General features: G+C 40.6%; 1 protein-coding gene and 8 non-coding genes across 9 annotated transcripts in view; 3 read left to right on the top strand and 6 right to left on the bottom strand.

Annotated features, from left to right (window-relative positions):
* Nucleotides 1-66, bottom strand: part of Trnal-cag (transfer RNA leucine (anticodon CAG)) — an 84-nt gene extending 18 nt beyond the window's left edge. Inside the window, exon 1 of the tRNA in view lies at nt 1-66. This exon is cut by the window's left edge and continues 18 nt beyond it. This is a non-coding gene — a tRNA (tRNA-Leu).
* The window catches only part of LOC143290162 (uncharacterized), a 135,211-nt gene that overhangs the window by 22,184 nt on the left and 108,027 nt on the right, over nt 1-5,000 (bottom strand). The window lies entirely within an intron of this gene.
* Nucleotides 492-563, top strand: Trnaq-cug (transfer RNA glutamine (anticodon CUG)). The gene has a single exon. It is a non-coding gene; the product is annotated as a tRNA-Gln (tRNA).
* On the bottom strand, nt 1,280-1,363 carry Trnal-cag (transfer RNA leucine (anticodon CAG)). Its single transcript has one exon. It is a non-coding gene; the product is annotated as a tRNA-Leu (tRNA).
* Nucleotides 1,787-1,858, top strand: Trnaq-cug (transfer RNA glutamine (anticodon CUG)). Its single transcript has one exon. It is a non-coding gene; the product is annotated as a tRNA-Gln (tRNA).
* Trnal-cag (transfer RNA leucine (anticodon CAG)) lies at nt 2,439-2,522 on the bottom strand. The gene has a single exon. It is a non-coding gene; the product is annotated as a tRNA-Leu (tRNA).
* Trnaq-cug (transfer RNA glutamine (anticodon CUG)) lies at nt 2,948-3,019 on the top strand. Its single transcript has one exon. It is a non-coding gene; the product is annotated as a tRNA-Gln (tRNA).
* On the bottom strand, nt 3,777-3,860 carry Trnal-cag (transfer RNA leucine (anticodon CAG)). Its single transcript has one exon. It is a non-coding gene; the product is annotated as a tRNA-Leu (tRNA).
* Nucleotides 4,949-5,000, bottom strand: part of Trnal-cag (transfer RNA leucine (anticodon CAG)) — an 84-nt gene continuing 32 nt past the window's right edge. The window contains exon 1 of the tRNA in view: nt 4,949-5,000. This exon is cut by the window's right edge and continues 32 nt beyond it. This is a non-coding gene — a tRNA (tRNA-Leu).

Raw genomic sequence — 5,000 nt, 5'->3', positions numbered from 1 at the left:
AACCCACGCCTTGAGAACCAGACTGCGACCTGAACGCAGCGCCTTGGACCGCTCGGCCATCCTGACAGCTGTTGTAAAGCCATAACGGTTGGGCTGGTAAGCGGTCCTAAAGGGGGCGATCGACTTTATCGGGAGCTGTCACACACGACCACGGAGTGTGACTTGTGCTTAAAGAACGACACTGTTGAACATAGCTAGACTTCAGGAAAGAACCAAAAGCGAAAAAGCGAAAGCGCATGGTGACGTCTTTTTACTTTACTTACTATGATGCAAAGTGATGGGTACTGGGGTAGCAACGCTTCAAATTGTGTCTTATATTAATTTTAATCATTATGTACTTTCCCCATCAACCTCAACCGCTAAAAAAAAAAGTAAAATAAAACCAAATTAAAAAAAAAGTAAAAAAAAGCACACACTTGGGACCACTTGTCTAATCAGTAACCGTTGTTCCAGTCTCAACGTGCTGCTGGGAACGGGTGGTCAGCCAGTGTGGTTCCATGGTGTAATGGTTAGCACTCTGGACTCTGAATCCAGCGATCCGAGTTCAAATCTCGGTGGAACCTACCTTTTTCTTCCTCATTCTATTCAACTTGGTTTTCGCTTCCCAAGTATTCTAAGTTGTTTTTTTTTTTATCGTGGGGTTTTTGGTGTTGTGTGTTTTGTGTTGTTTTGTTTTGTTGTTTGTTTACATTTACCTCTGACCCCCTGCCCGGGAATTCTTTTAAATTTTCTTAAACACACACACACACACACACACACACACACACACACACACACACGCCATACACACACTCGCACGCACGCACGCACGCAAACACACACACACACGCACACACACACACGCATTTTCTTTATTTGTTGTTTTTTTGTTGTTGTTGTTGTTGTTGTTGTTTTTGTTTTGTTTACTAAACAATGACTTGCTTCATTCTGTAGTTGAAACTGCTTTCGGTCATAACCAACAAGGGAAGGCCATATCTCTTTCTTTGCAACTGTTTCTGCGAATTATATATCCCTAACTACTGTTGGTACAGTTAGAGCCACACAGCTTCAGTTTCTAATGAAACGTCCGCATGTCAAGTAAGTAAACGAGTAACTCATCAGCTCTAGACAAACATTTGATATTAAGGTTTATCAAATCCCCTACCATGTGGATTTGGGTTTAATGAACAGCAACAAATACATGACATGACTTTAAAAAAAAATTTTTTTAGATACGTTCTTTGAAGAAAAGATGACATTTCATTATCGAATCCAAAAAGAAGAAGAAGAAAAAAAAACTTGTCAGAAGTGGGATTCGAACCCACGCCTGGAGAACCAGACTGCGACCTGAACGCAGCGCCTTGGACCGCTCGGCCATTCTGACAGCTGTTGTAAACCCATATCGGGTGGGCTGGTAAGCGGGCCTAAAGGGGGCGATCGACTTTATCGGGAGCTGTCACACACGACCACGGAGTGTGACTCGTGCTTAAAGAACGACACTGTTGAACATAGCTCGACTTCAGGAAAGAACCAAAAGCGAAAAAGCGAAAGCGGATGGTGACGTCTTTTTACTTTACTTACTATGATGCAAAGTGATGGGTACTGGGGTAGCAACGCTTCAAATTGTGTCTTATATCAGTTTTACTCATTATGTACTTTCACCATCAACCTCAATCGATAAAAAAAAAGTAAAATAAAACCAAATTAAAAAAAAAGTAAAAAAAGCACACACTTGGGACCACTTGTCTAATCAGTAACCGTTGTTCCAGTCTCAACGTGCTGCTTGGAACGGGTGGTCAGACAGTGTGGTTCCATGGTGTAATGGTTAGCACTCTGGACTCTGAATCCAGCGATCCGAGTTCAAATCTCGGTGGAACCTACTTTTTTTTTCTATTCTGTCAAACTCTCTGACCACCCCGCCCGGGCCATTCTTTTAGATTTTCTTGCACACACGCACGCACGCACACACGCAATATATATATATATATATACACATAGATATATGCAAACATTCGCTTGCTTCATTCTGTAGTTGAAACACACATACACACGCACGTGCGTGTGCGCGCTCGCGCGCTTTTTTTTTCTAAACATTCGCTTGTTTCATTCTGTAGTTGAAACTGCTTTCAGTCATACTAAACAAGGGTAGGACACATCTCTTTCTCAGCAACTGTTTCTGCTAATTTTATATCTCTCACTACTACAGCTACAGCCGTACAGTTTCAGTTACTAACGAAAATTTTTGAATATCAAATCAGTATATAGGTAAATCATCAATACTAGACAAAGAGAAGATATTAAGTTTCATCAAAGACACAATATGGTTTTTGGTTTGATGTATACAACAAATACATGACATGACTTAAAAAAAAAAAATTAGATGCGTTCTTTGAAGAAAAGATGACATTTCATTTCATTATCTAATCCAAAAAGAAAAGAAAAGAAAAAAAAAAAAAACTTGTCAGAAGTGGGATTCGAACCCACGCCTGGAGAACCAGACTGCGACCTGAACGCAGCGCCTTGGACCGCTCGGCCATCCTGACAGCTGTTGTAAAGCCATAACGGGTGGGCTGGTAAGCGGGCCTAAAGGGGGCGATCGACTTTATCGGGAGCTGTCACACACGACCACGGAGTGTGACTTGTGCTTAAAGAACGACACTGTTGAACATAGCTCGACTTCAGGAAAGAACCAAAAGCGAAAAAGCGAAAGCGGATGGTGACGTCCTTTTACTTTACTTACTATGATGCAAAGTGATGGGTACTGGGGTAGCAACGCTTCAAATTGTGTCTTATATCAGTTTTACTCATTATGTACTTTCCCCATCAACCTCAACCGCTAAAAAAAAGTAAAATAAAACCAAATAAAAAAAAAAAAGTAAAAAAAAGCACACACTTGGGACCACTTGTCTAATCAGTAACCGTTGTTCCAGTCTCAACGTGCTGCTTGGAACGGGTGGTCAGCCAGTGTGGTTCCATGGTGTAATGGTTAGCACTCTGGACTCTGAATCCAGCGATCCGAGTTCAAATCTCGGTGGAACCTACCTTTTTCTTCCTCATTCTATTCAACTTGGTTTTCGCTTCCCAAGTATTCTAAGTTCTTCTAAGTTTGTTTGTTTTTTATCGTGGGGTTTTTGTTGTTGTGTGTTTTGTGTTGTTTTGTTTTGTTGTTTGTTTACATTTACCTCTGACCCCCTGCCCGGGAATTCTTTTACATTTTCTTAAACACACACACACACACACACACACACACACACACACACACACACACACACGCCATACACACACTCGCACGCACGCACGCACGCAAACACACACGCACACACACACACGCATTTTCTTTATTTGTTGTTTTTTTGTTGTTGTTGTTGTTGTTGTTTTTGTTTTGTTTACTAAACAATGACTTGCTTCATTCTGTAGTTGAAACTGCTTTCAGTCATAACCAACAAGGGAAGGCCATATCTCTTTCTTTGCAACTGTTTCTGCGAATTATATATCCCTAACTACTGTTGGTACAGTTAGAGCCACACAGCTTCAGTTTCTAATGAAACGTCCGCATGTCAAGTAAGTAAACGAGTAACTCATCAGCTCTAGACAAACATTTGATATTAAGGTTTATCAAATACCCTATCATGTGGATTTGGGTTTAATGAACAGCAGCAAATACATGACATGACTTTAAAAAAATTTTTTTAGATGCGTTCTTTGAAGAAAAGATGACATTTCATTATCTAATCCAAAAAGAAGAAGAAGAAGAAGAAGAAGAAGAAGAAGAAGAAGAAGAAGAAGAAAAAAAAACTTGTCAGAAGTGGGATTCGAACCCACGCCTGGAGAACCAGACTGCGACCTGAACGCAGCGCCTTGGACCGCTCGGCCATCCTGACAGCTGTTGTAAACCCATATCGGGTGGGCTGGTAAGCGGGCCTAAAGGGGGCGATCGACTTTATCGGGAGCTGTCACACACGACCACGGAGTGTGACTCGTGCTTAAAGAACGACACTGTTGAACATAGCTCGACTTCAGGAAAGAACCAAAAGCGAAAAAGCGAAAGCGGATGGTGACGTCTTTTTACTTTACTTACTATGATGCAAAGTGATGGGTACTGGGGTAGCAACGCTTCAAATTGTGTCTTATATCAGTTTTACTCATTATGTACTTTCACCATCAACCTCAATCGATAAAAAAAAGTAAAATAAAACCAAATTAAAAAAAAAGTAAAAAAAGCACACACTTGGGACCACTTGTCTAATCAGTAACCGTTGTTCCAGTCTCAACGTGTTCCTGGGAACTGGAGGTCAACCAGTGTGGTTCCATGGTGTAATGGTTAGCACTCTGGACTCTTGAATCCAGCGATCCGAGTTCAAATCTCGGTGGAACCTACTTTTTTTTTTCTATTCTGTCAAACTCTCTGACCACCCTGCCCGGGCCATTCTTTTAGATTTTCTTGCACGCACGCACGCACACACACACACGCAATATATATATATATATATATATATATATATATATATATATACAAACAAACATTCGCTTGCTTCATTCTGTAGTTCTCACACCCACACACACAATATCATACACGTGCGTGTGCGCGCGCTCGCGCGCTTTTTTTTTCTAAACATTCGCTTGCTTCTTTCTGTAGTTGAAACTGCTTTCAGTCATACTAAACAAGGGGAGGACACATCTCTTTCTCAGCAACTGTTTCTGCCAATTTTATATCCCCCACTACTACAGCTACAGTCATACAGTTTCAGTTACTAACGAAAATTTTTGAATATTAAATCCGTATATAGGTAAATCATCAATACTAGACAAAGAGAAGATACTAAGTTTCATCAAAGACACAATATGGTTTTTGGTTTGATGTATACAACAAATACATGACATGACTTAAGAAATTATTTTTTTAGATGCGTTCTTTAAAGAAAAGATGACATTTCATTTCATTATCTAATCCAAAAAGAAAAAAAAAACTTGTCAGAAGTGGGATTCGAACCCACGCCTGGAGAACCAGACTGCGACCTGAA

Source organism: Babylonia areolata, chromosome 15, assembly GCF_041734735.1.
Source record: "Babylonia areolata isolate BAREFJ2019XMU chromosome 15, ASM4173473v1, whole genome shotgun sequence".
Taxonomy (NCBI): Eukaryota; Metazoa; Mollusca; class Gastropoda; order Neogastropoda; family Buccinidae; genus Babylonia; species Babylonia areolata.
The sequence above is the reverse complement of the archived record's forward strand: the minus strand, read 5'-3'. Positions and strand labels throughout refer to the sequence as shown.